The sequence below is a fragment of the Arachis stenosperma genome, chromosome 2 (assembly GCF_014773155.1).
Source record: "Arachis stenosperma cultivar V10309 chromosome 2, arast.V10309.gnm1.PFL2, whole genome shotgun sequence".
Classification (NCBI taxonomy): domain Eukaryota; kingdom Viridiplantae; phylum Streptophyta; class Magnoliopsida; order Fabales; family Fabaceae; genus Arachis; species Arachis stenosperma.
This window is the reverse complement of record NC_080378.1, coordinates 62,590,724-62,609,924: the sequence shown is the minus strand read 5'-3', so window position 1 is coordinate 62,609,924 and position 19,201 is coordinate 62,590,724. Positions and strand designations below refer to the sequence as shown.

The following is a 19,201-nucleotide window of genomic DNA, read 5'->3' as shown; positions in this document are numbered from 1 at the left end:
CCCTGTCCTCGGCAAACCTAGGAATGGCGAGGCACTGTTCTTATACTTGGCAGTAACTGACGAGGCTCTGGCGACCGTCCTGGTTCGGGAGGAGGGAAAGATCCAGTAGCCAGTCTACTTTATGAGCAAGGAATTGCAAGCAGCAGAGTTGAAATACAGTAAGCTAGAAAAGCTGGCATATGCACTCCTGAGACATCGAGCACACGGTGAAAACTCCATGTGGACGGAGCCTCCAACCAAACGTTTGGGGAATGGGGATCATCCTAGAGAGTCCAGCTGAAGTTGTGTACAAGCAATCAATCAAATTCGAGTTCCCGGTGTCCAATAACCAAGCAGAATATCAAGCCCTTCTTAGCAGCCTACTCTTGGCAAGCGAAGTCGGGGCCACCAGAGTGGAAATATGCAGCGACTCTCAGGTCGTCACATCACAGATTAATGGAACGTATCAGGCCAGGGACTCCATGCTGTAAAAATACTTGGAAAAGGTCAAAAAGCTTAGCAAAGAGTTTGACGAGGTCACGGTGCAACACGTTTCCCCCTCATGGATGGATCCAATCACTAACTTCTTGTAAAATGGTAAGCTCCCTGATGACGACAAGGCAGCAAGAGAACTGACAAGAGAAGCGGCCAAATATACAATAATACAAGGCCAGCTATTTAAGTAAGGGTTGAACCAACCTCTATTAAAGTGCCTACCCCCCGACCAGACGGACTACATGTTAAGCGAAGTCCACGAGGGGTGTTGCGGCCACCACATCGAAGGAAAGGCCTTAGCTCGAAGGCTTGTCAGGGTTGGCTACTATTGGCCCTAAATGATGTTAGATTCCCAAGAGTTCGTAAAGAAATGCAGGAGATGCTAGAAAAATGCCAACTTTCACAAAGCACTGACGGTGGAGCTGAGTTTACTGATGGCCTCCCGACCTTTCTCCCAATGGGGTGTCGACCTGTTAGGACTTTTCCTGATCGGACCTGGGTAGGTCAAGTACCTAATTGTTGCCATCGACTATTACACCAAATGGGTGGAGGCCGAGCCATTGGCTAGCATATCCTTGACAAACTGTCGAAAGTTCATGTGGAGGCAAGTAATATCCAGATTTGGAATCCCAGAGGTCGTCATCTCGGACAACGGAATATAGTTTGCCGATAAAAAATTCAGCAAATTTCTCGCCGGTTTAGGGATAAAGCCGAAGTTCTCGTTTGTCGAGCACCCCCAAACTAACGGCCAAGTTGAAGCAGCGAACAAAGTTATCCTACGAGGTCTTAAAAAGCGACTTGACCAAAAGAAGGGAGCCTGGGCAGACGAGCTAGCGTCCGTCCTATGGTCCTATCGCACAACGCAGTAGTCCTCCATCGGAGAGACGCCCTTCCGGCTCACCTATGGGGTTGACGCGATAATACCCGTGGAGATTGGGGAACCGAGTCCACGACTACTCTTGGGAGGAGTTGAGGAAGCCGTGGAGAAGGACTTAGTAGATGAGACTAGAGAGATGGTCCACTTGTCAGAGATGGCGTTAAAACAAAGAATGGCCATAGGTTAGAATGCCAAAGTGCTAAAAAGAGATTTTGAGCCAAATGACCTAGTCTTACAATGCAACGACGTGGGGCTCCCGATACCAGGGGAGGAAAAGTTAGCAGCAAATTGGGAAGGTCCATACAGGATAAAGGAAGTAGCAAGCAGCGGAGCCTATAAGGAAGTAGCCGGCAGGGAAGTTCCTAAGAAGGTTCTACTCCTAGAAGCCGAAGCACACCCGGCAGACAGGCGGTGCCCTGGTTTAGTAAGGCCCATTATATTTTATGTTTGCATTATCTTCCATTGGTTGTTTACATGAATTGCAATTTATCATGATATAATTATGTCTAGACTACACTAATTGTCCCTTTCTCGTTTCATATTTTAATTCACTGTTTAAATTGTTTAAATTACCTTGCCTTGTAAAGTAATCAATTAGATAACGACACGGCATCCCGGGACTGATCAGCCTGGGAACCATCGAAGTCGAGAACGCTACAATAAACGGCTACTAAATAAGGCCAGATTTTAGACGCTTAAGCGAAAAAGCCATGACTCGGCTTTGTTTTTGTCATAACATTGTTTCAAAGTTAAATAATTACACATAAAAGCCCCTAGGCGGCTTCAAAAAGTCAGAACGATAGAACGACAAAAGTTGTCTTACAAACTACCAAACCAAAAACAAAGAGATAATGTACAAATAACTCATTTCTTGGAGAGGTCGACAATCTTCCCATCCTTGATGGTCTTTAAGGCATCCACGGGGGACACATCAAACTCAGGAGCTAAGAGCTTCACCTGGGCCTTAATCGCTTTGTTGGTGGCCATGTTGGCATCCCTGGCCTCCTTCACGGTCTCTTTATTCTTCTTCTTCAGAGCAGCAACCTTGGCCTTGGCAGCATCGGCCGAGGCCACCAAAGTGACCAGTTCCTCCTCCAGCTCTGCGACCTGAGCTTGCGCAGCAGAAACTTGGCCTTCCAAGGCAAGCTCGCACTCGAAAAGCCGGGCGACCGCCACGTCAGAGGCTGTCAACTTCTCCTCTGAAATAGCTAGCTGGGCTTTCAACATAGTCACCTTCGCCTTCGCCCTCTCCACAGACTTAATAGCTCCTTAAAACTTGCCCTCCAAGTTTTGGGCACTGGCCAAAATGGGCTCTGTCTTCCTTGCAATCGCGGCAGCCTAGAGCAGAATGTGGTACACCCTCTTGGCCTGGGAGGCAAGGTCCCCGCCATCGAAGAACTCCTCTCTCCCCGGGAGAAGCTGAGCGTCGATGAAGTAGCTGGCGTCAAAATTCTTTTTCATGACAGTAAGCATTCCCTCCGGGGAAGAGGTCGGTTTCCTCTTTCTGGGGTTGTCGACAATGGCGACTTTTGGACCTCCTCCCTCCCCCGAGGCCTCTTTTGCTGGGGGAACCGGATTGGAGATGGTCTTAGCGACTTCCCCCTGAGGAGGACAGGACTGAACCTCAGGACCAGGTGCAGCCGCGGGATCTACGGGAGGAGTGGTGGAGCTTTCCTCATAATCCCTGATGAGCAGATAATTTGTACGCTTTTTGGCATAGTTTTTAGTATGTTTTTAGTATGTTTTAGTTAGTTTTTAGTATATTTTTATTAGTTTCTAGTTAAAATTCACTTTTCTGGACTTTACTATGAGTTTGTGTGTTTTTCTATGATTTCAGGTATTTTTTGGCTGAAATTGAGGGACCTGAGCAAAAATCTGATTCAGAGACTGAAAGGACTGCAGATGCTGTTGGATTCTGACCTCCCTGCACTAGGAGTGGATTTTATGGAGCTATAGAAGCCCAATTGGCGCGCTCTCAACGGCGTTGGAAAGTAGACATCCTGAGCTTTCCAGAAATGTATAATAGTCTATACTTTGCCCGAGATTTGATGGCCCAAACTGGTATTCCAAATCAGCTCAAAACTGCCCGGCGTTAAACGCCGGAACTGGCACAAGAATGGGAGTTAAACGCCCAAACTGGCACAAAAGCTGGCGTTTAACTCCAAGAAGAGTCTCTACACGAAAATGCTTCAATGCTCAGCCCAAGCACACACCAAGTGGGCCCGGAAGTAGATTTTTATGTCATTTACTCATTTCTGTAAACCTTAGGCTACTAGTTCTTTATAAATAAGACCTTTTGCTATTGTATTTTCATCTCTGGATCTTAGATCATCTTTAGATCTTTGAATCTTTGGATCCTTGATCATTTTGAGTCTTTTGATCATATATTGGGAGGCTGGCCTCACGGCCATGCCTAGACCTTGTTCTTATGTATTTTCAACGGTGGAGTTTCTACACACCATAGATTAAGGTGTGGAGCTCTGCTGTACCTCGAGTATTAATGCAATTACTATTGTTCTTCTATTCAATTCAGCTTGTTCTTATTCCAAGATATTCATTCGCACTCAAGAACTTGATGAATGTGATGATTATGTGACGCTCATCATCATTCTCACTTATGAACGCGTGCCTGACAACCACTCCCGTTCTACAAGCAAACAAGGCTTGAATGTTTATCTCTTGGATTCTTTAATCGGAATCTTCGTGGTATAAGCTAGAATTGATGGCGGCATTCAAGAGAATCCGGAAGGTCTAAACCTTGTCTGTGGTATTCTGAGTAGGATTCAATGATTGAATGACTGTGACGAGCTTCAAACTCCTGAAGGCTGGGCGTTAGTGACAGATGCAAAAGAATCAATGGATTCTATTCCAACCTGATTGAGGATCGACAGATGATTAGCCGTGCCGTGACAGGGTGCGTTGAACATTTTCACTGAGAGGACGAGACTGTAGCCACTGACAACGGTGATGCCCAACATACAGCTTGCCATGGAAAGGAGTAAGAAGGATTGGATGAAGACAGTAGGAAAGCAGAGAGACGGAAGGGACAAAGCATCTCCATTCGCTTATCTGAAGTTCTCACCAATGAATTACATAAGTATCTCAATCCTTGTTTTATGCTTTATTCATATATCATCCATAACCATTTGAATCTGCCTGACTAAGATTTACAAGGTGACCATAGCTTGCTTCATACCAACAATCTCCGTGGGATCGACCCTTACTCGCGTAAGGTTTATTACTTGGACGACCCAGTGCACTTGCTGGTTAGTTGTGCGAAGTTGTGAAATTATGTTTATACCATGGTATTGAGAACCAAGTTTTTGGATTCATTACCGGGGATTATTTGAGTTGTGAAAAGTAGTGATCACAATTTTGTGCACCAAGTTTTTGGCGCCGTTGCCGGGGATTGTTTCGAGTATGGACAACTGACGGTTCATCTTGTTGCTTAGATTAGGTATTTATCTTCAGAGTTCTTAGGAATGAATTCTAGTGTTTCAAGGTGATGTTCTTATCATCACCAAAGTTGATTGATTCTCATCAATTTAGCTCTTGAATGCAATGTCCTGCTGAGGCTTGGCTAGCCATGTCTAATTCCTTTAGACTAAAGCTTTAGACTAACATTGTATGATTCCTGGAATTCTCATTAAGAATTTTGATACCTTTATTTTCTTTTCCACTTAATTTTCGAAAAATCCAAAAAAATTTACAAAATTATAAAAACTAAAAATATTGTATGTTTCTTGTTTGAGTCTAATGTCTCATTTTAAGTTTGGTGTCAATTGCATGTTTCTGTTCTTCTTGCATTCATTCATGTGTCTTCATTAATCTTCAAGTTGTTCTTGATGATTTCCTTGCTCTGATCTTTAAATTCTCTTGTACTTGAGTGTTTTATTGTTTCTCATATGCATTCTCATTTTGTTAGTGTCAATAGTATACAAACTGCTAAGTTTGGTGTCTTGCATGCATTGTCATTTGATTTTGGTTGCATTTTGATTATTAAAAATCCAAAAATATTTTACTTTGTGTCTTTTCAAGTCAATAATACAGAGAATTGAAGATTCAGAACATACAGCAGAGGAATTACACAGAAAAAGCTGGGCGTTCAAAACGCCCAGTGAAGAAGGAAAACTGGTGTTTAAACCCCAGCCAGGGTACCTGGCTGGGCGTTTAACGCCCAAAAGGGTAGTGCTTTGGGCGTTAAACGCCAGAATATGCACCATTCTGGGCGTTTAACGCCAGGATGGCACAAGATGGAAGATTCTGTTTTCAATTCAAATTTTTTTCAAGTTTTCAAAATTTTTCAAAATCAAATCTTTTTCAAATCAAATTTTTTTCAATCGAATATTTTTCAAAATCAATTTCTTTCCATTTTCAAAAATACTTGCTATCAATTAATGATTTGATTCAACATTTCAAGTATGTTGCCTTTTCTGTTGAGAAAGGTTTAATGTTTGAATCATATCTTTTCTTGTTAGCTGGTGCGCGAAATTGTGATCACTACACAACTTTGCACAACTAACCAGCAAGTGCACTGGGTCGTCCAAGTAATACCTTACGCGAGTAAGGGTCGATCCCACGGAGATTGTTGGTATGAAGCAAGCTATGGTCACCTTGTAAATCTTAGTCAGGCAGACTCAAATGGGTATAGTGATATACAAATAAAGCATAAAGATAAAGATAGAGGTACTTATGTAATTCATTGGTAGGAACTTCAGATAAGCGTATGAAGATGCCTTCCCTTCCGTCTCTCTGCTTTCCTACTGCCTTCATCCAATCCTTCTTACTACTTTCCATGGCAAGCTTATGTAGGGTTTCACCGTTGTCAGTGGCTACCTCCCATCCTCTCAGTGAAAATGTTCCTATGCTCTGTCACAGCATATGGCTAATCAGCTGTCGGTTCTCGGTCAGGCCGGAATAGAATCCAGTGATTCTTTTGCGTCTGTCACTAACGCCCCGCCTGCTAGGAGTTTGAAGCACGTCACAGTCATTCAATCATTGAATCCTACTCAGAATACCACAGACAAGGTTTAGACCTTCCGGATTCTCTTGAATGCTGCCATCAGTTCTCGCCTATACCACGAAGACTCTGATCTCACGGAATGGCTGGCTCGTTTGTCAGGCGAGCACTCGGTTGTCAGGCGATCAACCATGCATCGTGTATCAGGAATCCAAGAGATAAACACTAGAGCCTTGTTTGCTTGTAGAACAAAAGTGGTTGTCAGTCACCTTGTTCATAGGTGAGAATGATGATGAGTGTCACGGATCATCACATTCATCAAGTTGAAGAACAAGTGATATCTTGGACAAAGAACAAGCGGAATTGAATAGAAGAACAATAGTAATTGCATTAATACTCGAGGTACAGCAGAGCTCCACACCTTAATCTATGGTGTGTAGAAACTCCACCGTTGAAAATACATAAGAACAAGAGTGATCATTGGTTTCGGCCCCAGAGAGGGAACCAGAAGAACCAAGATCTGATCTAAGAACTAGATGTCCAAAGATGAAAATACAATAGCAAAAGGTCCTACTTATAGAAAACTAGTAGCCTAAGGTTTACAGAGATGAGTAAATGACATAAAAATCCACTTCCGGGCCCACTTGGTGTGTGCTTGGGCTGAGCAATGAAGCAATTTCGTGTAGAGACTCTTCTTGGAGTTAAACGCCAGCTTTTATGCCAGTTTGGGCGTTTAACTCCCATTTAGGTGCCAGTTCCGGCGTTTAACGCTGGAATTTCTGAGGGTGACTTTGAACGCCGGTTTGGGCCATCAAATCTTGGGCAAAGTATGGACTATCATATATTGCTGGAAAGCCCAGGATGTCTACTTTCCAACGCCTTTGAGAGCGCGCCAATTGGGCTTCTGTAGCTCCAGAAAATCCACTTCGAGTGCAGGAAGGTCAGAATCTAACAGCATCTGCAGTCCTTTTCAGTCTCTGGATCAGATTTTTGCTCAGGTCCCTCAATTTCAGCCAGAAAATACCTGAAATCACAGAAAAACACACAAACTCATAGTAAAGTCCAGAAAAGTGAATTTTAACTAAAAACTAATAAAAATATACTAAAAACTAACTAGATCATACTAAAAACATACTAAAAACAATGCCAAAAAGGGTACAAATTATCCGCTCATCACAACACCAAACTTAAATTGTTGCTTGTCCCCAAGCAACTGAAAATCAAATAAGATAAAAAGAAGAGAATATACTATAGACTCCAAATTATCAATGAAACTTAGCTCCAAATTAGATGAGCGGGACTAGTAGCTTTTTGCCTCTGAACAGTTTTGGCATCTCACTTTATCCTTTGAAATTCATTGGCTTCTCTAGGAACTCAGAGTCCAGATAGTGTTATTGATTCTCCTAGTTAAGTATGATGATTCTTGAACACAGCTACTTTATGAGTCTTGGCTGTGGCCCAAAGCACTCTGTCTTCCAGTATTACCACCGGATACATACATGCCACAGACACATAATTGGGTGAACCTTTTCAGATTGTGACTCAGCTTTGCTAGAGTTCCCAATTAGAGGTGTCCAGGGTTCTTAAGCACACTCTTTTTGCCTTGGATCACAACTTTATTTCTTTCTTTTTCTTTTCTTTTTCTCTTTTTTTTCGTTTCTTTTCCTCTCTTTTTTTTTGTATTCACTGCTTTTTCTTGCTTCAAGAATCATTTTTATGATTTTTCAGATCCTCAGTAACATGTCTCCTTTTTCATCATTCTTTCAAGAGCCAACAATTTTAACATTCATGAACAACAAATTCAAAAGACATATGCACTGTTCAAGCATACATTCAGAAAACAAAAAGTATTGTCACCACATCAAACTAATTAAGCTAGTTTTAAAGATGAATTTGAAATCCTGTACTTCTTGTTCTTTTGTAATAAAAACAGTTTTCATTTAAGAAAGGTGATGGATTCATAGGACATTCATAACATTAAGGCATAGACACTAAGACACTAATGATCATAAGACACATACATAGTCAAACATAAGCATGAAAATTTCGAAAAACAGAAAATAAAGAACAAGAAAATTAAAGAACGGGTCCACCTTAGTGATGGCGGCTCTTTCTTCCTCTTGAAGATCCTATGGAGTGCTTGAGCTCCTCAATGTCTCTTCCTTGTCTTTGTTGCTCCTCTCTCATGATCCTTTGATCTTCTCTAATTTCATGGAGGATGATGGAGTGTTCTTGGTGCTCCACCCTTAGTTGTCCCATGTTGGAACTCAATTCTCCTAGGGAGGTGTTGATTTGCTCCCAGTAGTTTTGTGGAGGAAGGTGCATCCCTTGAGGCATCTCAGGGATTTCATGAGGAGGAATTTCCTTATGCTTGCTCCATCCTTTTCTTAGTGATGGGCTTGAGGTCATGCCTTCTCAGTTGAACCGGCTTCCCTCTTGAATCTCTCTTCCATTGGGCGCCCTCTTCACAAATGTCTGTGAGGACTTGGTCCAACCTTTGATCAAAGTTGACCCTTTTTGAGTTTGAAAGGGACCTCAGGGATCACTTTCTTCAAGGCCACAGCTTCATAGAAGTGGTCTTGATACACCCTTGAGATGAATCTATCCATCTCCCATGACTCGGAGGTGGAAGCTTTTGCCTTCCCTTTCCTCTTTCTAGAGGTTTCTCCGGCCTTGGATGCCATAAATGGTTATGGAAAAACGAAAAAGCAACGCTTTTACCACACCAAACTTAAAAGGTTTGCTCGTCCTCGAGCAAAAGAAGAAAGAAGAGAGTAGAAGAAGAAGAAATGAGGAAGAGGGGAATGGCTTTTGTGTTCGGCCAAAGAGGGAGAGAAGGGGTGTTTAGGTTGTGTGAAAATGAAGGGGTGAAGAAGGGTATATATAGGAGAGTGGTTTGAATTTTGAATGGTGAGGTAGATGGGGTTTTATGAAGGATGGATGTGAGTGGTGGGGTTGGTGGGGATCCTATGGGGTCCACAGATCCTGAGGTGTCAAGGAAAAGTCATCCCTGCACCAAATGGCATGCAAAATCACGTTTTGAGCCAATTCTGGCGTTAAACACCGGGCTGGTGCCCATTTCTGGCGTTTAACGCCAGGTTCTTGCCCTTTTCTGGCGTTTAACGCCAGTCTGGTGCCCCTTTCTGGCGTTAAACGCCCAGAATGGTGCCAGACTGGGCGTTAAACGCCCACCTGCTAGCCTTACTGGCGTTTAAACGCCAGTAAGTTCTTCCTCCAGGGTGTGCTGTTTTTCATTCTGTTTTTGCTTTTTCAATTGATTTTGTGACTTCTCATGATCATCAACCTACAAAAAATATAAAATAACAAAGAGAAATAGATAACATCTAACATTGGGTTGCCTCCCAACAAGCGCTTCTTTAATGTCAGTAGCTTGACAGATGGCTCTCATGGAGCCTCACATTTTCTCAGAGCAATGTTGGAACCTCCCAACACCAAACTTAGAGTTTGAATGTGGGGGTTCAACACCAAACTTAGAGTTTGGTTTTGGCCTCCCAACACCAAACTTAGAGTTTGACTGTGGGGGCTCTGTTTGACTCTGATTTGAGAGAAGCTCTTCATGCTTCCTCTCCATGGTGACAGAGGGATATCCTTGAGCCTTGAACACAAAGGATTCTTCATTCACTTGAATGATCAGTTCGCCTCTATCAACATCAATCACAGCTTTTGCTGTGGCTAGGAAGGGTCTGCCAAGGATGATGGTTTCATCCATGCACTTCCCAGTCTCTAGGACTATGAAATCAGCAGGGATGTAATGGTCTTCAATCTTCACCAAAACATCCTCTACAAGTCCATGAGCTTGTTTTCTTGAGTTGTCTGCCATCTCTAGTGAGATTCTTGTAGCTTGCACCTCAAAGATCCCTAGCTTCTCCATTACAGAGAGAGGCATGAGGTTTACACTTGACCCTAAGTCACACAGAGCCTTCTTGAAGGTCATGGTGCCTATGGTACAAGGTATTGAAAACTTCCCAGGATCTTGTCTCTTTTGAGGTAATTTCTGCCTAGACAAGTCATCCAGTTCTTTGGTGAGCAAAGGGGGTTCATTCTCCCAAGTCTCATTTCCAAATAACTTGTCATTTAGCTTCATAATTGCTCCAAGGTATTTAGCAACTTGCTCTTCAGTGACATACTCATCCTCTTCAGAGGAAGAATACTCATCAGAGCTCATGAATGGCAGAAGTAAGTCCAATGGAATCTCTATGGTCTCATTTTGAGCCTCAGATTCCCATGGTTCCTCATTGGGGAACTCAATGGAGGTCAGTGCACGCCTATTGAGGTCTTCCTCAGTGGCGTTCACTTCCTCTCCTTCCTCTCCAAATTCGGCCATGTTGATGGCCTTGCACTCTCCTTTTGGATTTTCTTCTGTATTGCTTGGGAGAGTACTAGGAGGGAGTTTAGTAATTTTCTTGCTCAGCTGTCCCACTTGTGCCTCCAAATTCCTAATGGAGGACCTTGTTTCAGTCATGAAACTTTGAGTGGTTTTGATTAGATCAGAGACCATAGTTGCTAAGTCAGAGGGGTTTTGCTTAGAATTCTCTGTCTGTTGCTGAGAAGATGATGGAAAAGGCTTGCCATTGCTAAACCTATTTCTTCCACCATTATTGTTATTGAAACCTTGTTGAGGTCTTTCTTGATTCTTCCATGAGAAATTTGGGTGATTTCTCCATGAAGAATTATAGGTGTTTCCATAGGGTTCTCCTAGGTAATTCACCTCTTCCATTGAAGGGTTCTCAGGATCATATGCTTCTTCTTCAGATGAAGCATCCTTAGTACTGCTTGGTGCATTTTGCATTCCAGACAGACTTTGAGAAATCAAATTGACTTGTTGAGTCAATATCTTGTTCTGAGCCAGAATGGCATTCAGAGCATCAATCTCAAGAACTCCTTTCTTCTGATTAGTCCCATTGTTCACAGGATTCCTTTCAGAAGTGTACATGAATTGGTTATTTGCAACCATTTCAATCAGCTCTTGAGCTTCTGTAGGCGTCTTCTTCAAATGAAGAGATCCTCCAGCAGAGCTATCCAAAGACATCTTGGATAGTTCAGAGAGACCATCATAGAAAATACCTATGATGCTCCATTCAGAAAGCATGTCAGAAGGACATTTTCTGATCAATTGTTTGTATCTTTCCCAAGCTTCATAGAGGGATTCTCCATCCTTTTGTCTGAAGGTTTGGACTTCCACTCTAAGCTTACTCAATTTTTGAGGTGGAAAGAACTTTGCCAAGAAGGCATTGACTAGCTTTTCCCATGAGTCCAGGCTTTCTTTAGGTTGTGAGTCCAACCATGTCCTAGCTCTGTCTCTTACAGCAAAAGGGAATAGCATAAGTCTGTAGACCTCAGGGTCAACCCCATTAGTCTTGACAGTGTCACAGATTTGCAAGAATTCAGCTAAGAACTGATGAGGATCTTCCAATGGAAGTCCATGGAACTTGCAATTCTGTTGCATTAGAGAAACTAATTGAGGCTTAAGCTCAAAGTTGTTTGCTCCAATGGCAGGGATAGAGATGCTTCTCCCATAGAAATCGGGAGTAGGTGCAGTAAAGTCACCCAGCACCTTCCTTGCATTGTTGGCATTGTTGTTGTTTTCGGCTGCCATGAGTTCTTTTTCTTTGAAAATTTCTGTTAGGTCCTCTACAAAGAATTGTGCCTTAGCTTCTCTTAGCTTTCGCTTCAAGGTTCTTTCAGGTTCAGGGTCAGCTTCAACAAGAATGCCTTTGTCTCTGCTCCTGCTCATATGAAAGAGAAGAGAACAAGAAAATGTGGAATCCTCTATGTCACAGTACAGAGATTCCTTGAGGTGTCAGAAGAAAAGAAAAGTAGAAGACAGAAGTAGAAAATTTGAACTTATCAAAGATGGAGTTCGAATTTTACATTAAGGAATAGTGTTAGTCCATAAATAGAAGGATGTGAGAAGAAGGGAAGTAATTTTCGAAAATTAAGTAAAGGATTTTGAAAATATTTTTGAAAAACACTACTTGATTTTCGAAAATGAAAGTGGAAAAGAAATCAAGTGATCTTTTTGAAAAAGATTTTGAAATTAGAATTCAAAAAGATTTGATTGAAAACTATTTTGAAAAAGATGAGGTTAAGAAGATATGATTGATTTTAAAAATATGTGATTGAGAAAATATGATTTGAAAACAATTTTAAAAAGATTTGATTTTAAAAATTAATGACTTGCCTAACAAGAAAAGATATGATTCAAACATTAAACCTTTCTCAACAGAAAAGGCAACATACTTGAAATGTTGAATCAAATCATTAATTATTAGCAAGTATCTTTGAAAAAGGAAAGAAATTGATTTTGAAAACATTTGATTGAAAAGATATGATTTGAAAAAGATTTGATTTAGAAAAAACTTTGAAAACTTGAAAAAAAATTGATTTGAAAACAAAATCTTCCCTCTTGTACCATCCTGGCGTTAAACGCCCAGAATGGTGCACATTCTGGCGTTTAACGCCCAAAACTATACCCTTTTGGGCGTTAAACGCCCAACCAGGTACCCTGGCTGGCGTTTAAACGCCAGTCTGTCCTTCTTCACTGGGCGTTTTGAACGCCCAGCTTTTTCTGTGCAATTCCTCTGCTGTATGTTCTGAATCTTCAATTCTCTGTATTATTGACTTGAAAAGACACAAATTAAAAATATTTTTGGAATTTTAATAATGAGGAATAATCAAAATGCAACTAAAATCAAATAACAATGCATGCAAGACACCAAACTTAGCAGTTTGTATACTACTGACACTAACAAAATGAGAATGCATATGGAAAACAACAAAACATTCAAGTCAAGAGAATTCAAAGATCAGAGTAAGAAATAATCAAGAATTACTTGAAGATCCTTAAGACACATGAATGAATGCATGCAATTGACACCAAACTTAAGATGAGACACTAGACTCAAACAAGAAACATAAAATATTTTTGGTTTTTATGACTTTGTAATTTTTTTGGATTTTTCGAAAATTATATGGAAATAGAAAATAAAGGTTTCAAAATTCTTAATGAGAATTCCAGAAATCATGCAATGTTAGTCTAAAGCTTTAGTCTAAAGGAATTAGACATAGCTAGCTAAGCTTCAGCAGGACATTGCATTCCAGAGCTAAATTGATGATGATCAATCAGCTTTGGTGATGATAAGAACATCACCTTGAAACACTAGAATTCATTCTTAAGAACTCTGAAGAAAAATACCTAATCTAAGCAACAAGATGAACCGTCAGTTGTCCATACACAAACAATCCCCGGCAACGGCGCCAAAAACTTGGTGCGCGAAATTGTGATCACTACACAACTTTGCACAACTAACCAGCAAGTGCACTGGGTCGTCCAAGTAATACCTTACGCGAGTAAGGGTCGATCCCACGGAGATTGTTGGTATGAAGCAAGCTATGGTCACCTTGTAAATCTTAGTCAGGCAGACTCAAATGGGTATAGTGATATACAAATAAAGCATAAAGATAAAGATAGAGGTACTTATGTAATTCATTGGTAGGAACTTCAGATAAGCGTATGAAGATGCCTTCCCTTCCGTCTCTCTGCTTTCCTACTGCCTTCATCCAATCCTTCTTACTCCTTTCCATGGCAAGCTTATGTAGGGTTTCACCGTTGTCAGTGGCTACCTCCCATCCTCTCAGTGAAAATGTTCCTATGCTCTGTCACAGCATATGGCTAATCAGCTGTCGGTTCTCGATCAGGCCGGAATAGAATCCAGTGATTCTTTTGCGTCTGTCACTAACGCCCCGCCTGCTAGGAGTTTGAAGCACGTCACAGTCATTCAATCATTGAATCCTACTCAGAATACCACAGACAAGGTTTAGACCTTCCGGATTCTCTTGAATGCCGCCATCAGTTCTCGCCTATACCACGAAGACTCTGATCTCACGGAATGGCTGGCTCGTTTGTCAGGCGAGCACTCGGTTGTCAGGCGATCAACCATGCATCGTGTATCAGGAATCCAAGAGATAAACACTAGAGCCTTGTTTGCTTGTAGAACAAAAGTGGTTGTCAGTCACCTTGTTCATAGGTGAGAATGATGATGAGTGTCACGGATCATCACATTCATCAAGTTGAAGAACAAGTGATATCTTGGACAAAGAACAAGCGGAATTGAATAGAAGAACAATAGTAATTGCATTAATACTCGAGGTACAGCAGAGCTCCACACCTTAATCTATGGTGTGTAGAAACTCCACCGTTGAAAATACATAAGAACAAGAGTGATCATTGGTTTCGGCCCCAGAGAGGGAACCAGAAGAACCAAGATCTGATCTAAGAACTAGATGTCCAAAGATGAAAATACAATAGCAAAAGGTCCTACTTATAGAAAACTAGTAGCCTAAGGTTTACAGAGATGAGTAAATGACATAAAAATCCACTTCCGGGCCCACTTGGTGTGTGCTTGGGCTGAGCAATGAAGCAATTTCGTGTAGAGACTCTTCTTGGAGTTAAACGCCAGCTTTTATGCTAGTTTGGGCGTTTAACTCCCATTTAGGTGCCAGTTCCGGCGTTTAACGCTGGAATTTCTGAGGGTGACTTTGTACGCTTTTTGGCATTGTTTTTAGTATGTTTTAAGTATGTTTTAGTTAGTTTTTAGTATATTTTTATTAGTTTTTAGTTAAAATTTACTTTTCTGGACTTTACTATGAGTTTGTGTGTTTTTTTGTGATTTCAGGTATTTTCTGGCTGAAATTGAGGGACCTGAGCAAAAATCTTATTCAGAGACTAAAAAGGACTGCAGATGCTGTTGGATTCTGACCTCCCTACACTCAGAGTGGATTTTCTGGAGCTACAAAAGCCCAATTGGCTAGCTCTCAACGGCGTTGGAAAGTAGACATCCTGGGCTTTCCAGAAATGTATAATAGTCCATACTTTGTACGAGCTTTGATGGCCCAAACTGGCGTTCCAAATCAGCTCAAAACTGCCCAGCGTTAAACGCCGGAACTGGCACAAGAATGGGAGTTAAACGCCCAAACTGGCACAAAAGCTGGCGTTTAACTCCAAGAAGAGTCTCTACACGAAAATGCTTCAATGCTCAGCCCAAGCACACACCAAGTGGGCCCGGAAGTGGATTTTTATGTCATTTACTCATTTCTGTAAACCTTAGGCTACTAGTTCTTTATAAATAAGACCTTTTGCTATTGTATTTTCATCTCTGGATCTTAGATCATCTTTAGATCTTTGAATCTTTGGATCCTTGATCATTTTGAGTCTTTTGATCATGTATTGGGAGGCTGGCCTCACGGCCATGCCTAGACCTTGTTCTTATGTATTTTCAACAGTGGAGTTTCTACACACCATAGATTAAGGTGTGGAGCTCTGCTGTACCTCGAGTATTAATGCAATTACTATTGTTCTTCTATTCAATTCAGCTTGTTCTTATTCCAAGATATTCATTCGCACTCAAGAACTTGATGAATGTGATGATTATGTGACGCTCATCATCATTCTCACTTATGAATGCGTGCCTGACAACCACTCCCGTTCTACAAGCAAACAAGGCTTGAATGTTTATCTCTTGGATTCTTTAATCGGAATCTTCGTGGTATAAGCTAGAATTGATGGCGGCATTCAAGAGAATCCGGAAGGTCTAAACCTTGTCTGTGGTATTCTGAGTAGGATTCAATGATTGAATGACTGTGACGAGCTTCAAACTCCTGAAGGCTGGGCGTTAGTGACAGACGCAAAAGAATCAATGGATTCTATTCCAACCTGATTGAGGACCGACAGATGATTAGCCGTGCCGTGACAGGATGCGTTGAACATTTTCACTGAGAGGACGGGACTGTAGCTACTGACAATGGTGATGCCCAACATACAGCTTGCCATGGAAAGGAGTAAGAAGGATTGGATGAAGACAGTAGGAAAGCAGAGAGACGGAAGGGACAAAGCATCTCCATTCGCTTATCTGAAGTTCTCACCAATGAATTACATAAGTATCTCTATCCTTGTTTTATGCTTTATTTATATATCATCCATAACCATTTGAATCTGCCTGACTAAGATTTACAAGGTGACCATAGCTTGCTTCATACCAATAATCTCCGTGGGATCGACCCTTACTCGCGTAAGGTATATTACTTGGACGACCCAGTGCACTTGCTGGTTAGTTGTGCGAAGTTGTGAAATTATGTTTATACCATGGTATTGAGCACCAAGTTTTTGGATTCATTACCGGGGATTATTTGAGTTGTGAAAAGTAGTGATCACAATTTCGTGCACCAAGTTTTTGGCGCCGTTGCTGGGGATTGTTTTGAGTATGGACAACTGACGGTTCATCTTGTTGCTTAGATTAGGTATTTATCTTCAGAGTTCTTAAGAATGAATTCTAGTGTTTCAAGGCGATGTTCTTATCATCACCAAAGCTGATTGATTCTCATCAATTTAGCTTTTGAATGCAATGTCCTGCTGAAGCTTGGCTAGCCATGTCTAATTCCTTTAGACTAAAGCTTTAGACTAACATTGCATGATTCCTGGAATTCTCATTAAGAATTTTGATACCTTTATTTTCTTTTCCACTTAATTTTCGAAAAATCCAAAAAAATTTACAAAATCATAAAAACTAAAAATATTGTATGTTTCTTGTTTGAGTCTAATGTCTCATTTTAAGTTTGGTGTCAATTGCATGTTTCTGTTCTTCTTGCATTCATTCACGTGTCTTCATTAATCTTCAAGTTGTTATTGATGATTTCCTTTCTCTGATCTTTAAATTCTCTTGACTTGAGTGTTTTATTGTTTCTCATATGCATTCTCATTTTGTTAGTGTCAATAGTATACAAACTGCTAAGTTTGGTGTCTTGCATGCATTGTCATTTGATTTTGGTTGCATTTTGATTATTAAAAATCCAAAAATATTTTACTTTGTGTCTTTTCAAGTCAATAATACAGAGAATTAAAGATTCAGAACATACAGCAGAGGAATTACACAGAAAGAGCTGGGCATTCAAAACGCCCAGTGAAGAAGGAAAACTGGCGTTTAAACGCCAACCAGGGTACCTGGCTAGGCGTTTAACGCCCAAAAGGGTAGAGCTTTGGGCGTTAAACGCCAGAATGTACACCATTCTGGGCGTTTAACGCCAGGATGGCACAAGAGGGAAGATTCTGTTTTCAATTCAAATTTTTTTCAAGTTTTCAAAATTTTTCAAAATCAAATCTTTTTCAAATCAATTTTTTTCAATCAAATATTTTTCAAAATCAATTTCTTTCCATTTTCAAAAATACTTGCTATCAATTAATGATTTGATTCAACATTTCAAGTATGTTACCTTTTCTGTTGAGAAAGGTTTAATGTTTGAATCATATCTTTTCTTGTTAGCCAAGTCATTAATTTTTAAAATCAAATCTTTATAAATTATTTTTCAAATCATATCTTTTCAATCATATCTTTTTAAAACCATAACTTTTCAATCATATCTTTTTAATCACATCTTTTTCAAAATAGTTTTCAATCATATCTTTTTAATTTCTAATTTCAAAATCTTTTTCAAAAATCACTTGATTTTTTTTTCAATCTTAGTTTTCGAAAATCAATTACTATTTTTCAAAATGTTTTTAAAATGTTTTTACTTAATTTTCGAAAATTTCTTCCCCTCTTCTCACATCCTTCTATTTATGGACTAACACTATTCCTTAATGCACAATTCGAACTCCATCTTTCTTGATAAGTTCGAATTCTCTACTTCTTCCTTCTATTTTTCTTTTCCTCTGACACCCCAAGGAATCTCTATATTGTGACATAGAGGATTCCATACTTTCTTGTTCTCTTCTCTTTCATATGAGCAGGAGCAAAGACAAAAGCATTCTTGTTGAGGCTGACCCTGAACCTGAAAGGACCTTGAAGCGAAAGCTAAGAAAAGCTAAGGCACAACTCTCTGTAGAGGACCTAACAGAAATCTTCAAAGAAGAAGAACCCATGGCAGCCGAAAACAACAACAATGCCAACAATGCAAGGAAGGTGCTGGGTGACTTTACTTCACTTGGATTTGACTGCTTGTTGATGTGGCCTTGAATCTGCGCAATTTGATTGAAGAACGCTGTTAATTGCTGCATGTCCATGGTAGGGTTTGAAGCCTCCCGATTTGGGACTTGAATTTGGATTTGCATCCATAATCGACAAACCTGATGATTAGATTCGGAGCCTTCCTCTATTGATCTCGTTGATCAGAAACTCGTCACTTCACTCTAGAGAAATGATTAAGATCGCAAAGTGACCGAGCTCTCATCAAACTCTGTTGTGTGAGTTCAAGAGATGAGAAGAAGAATCAAAGATGAGAAAGAAATGAATTCTGAGAAGGACGAAGAAAGAATCAAGGAATATCGGCGAAGAACTTGATGAATTAGAGAAACCAAGAACATTGAATCTGCTTCAACTTCGAAGCTAGACCCGTCACTACTTCTTCGATCACAACGATTGCTTGTGAATCAAAGAAGAAGCTACTCTCTCCTCAGTCAGAATTCTTGTGCTCCTCGTTCCACGCTTACCGCACCATGCGGAAAATTGCATATGATCATGGTGAGGTGGCATACTAAGCCAGAGAAAACTGAGAGGAGAATGAAAAATAAAACTTGCAATAATGACGAGTCACGCACATTACAATGCTAACTGCCTGATATATATAGTTAGATAATTCTAACTAACTCCTATACAACTTGACACAATTAATTATGGCTAACTAAGGAAGGCAAGTGGAAACGTAACAGACTTAACAAGCTAGCATAAATAACAATTACTATAGACCACTTGTATCATGTAACACTTCACCTCTTTTCTTGAGAAATTGATCAAGGAATTAGTAATTGATTGAGTTAAGAGAAATCAAATCACCAAGAGATTGGGATTTGATTACTTAAGATGTGTTTGAGATTAAAA

The 19,201-nt window shown here is 40.5% G+C and overlaps 1 non-coding gene across 1 annotated transcript; it reads left to right on the top strand.

Moving 5' to 3' along the window:
- Positions 1–11,415: 11,415 nt before the first annotated feature.
- On the top strand, positions 11,416–11,523 carry LOC130965104 (small nucleolar RNA R71). The gene has a single exon (XR_009081158.1). It is a non-coding gene; the product is annotated as a small nucleolar RNA R71 (small nucleolar RNA).
- Positions 11,524–19,201: the final 7,678 nt, after the last annotated feature.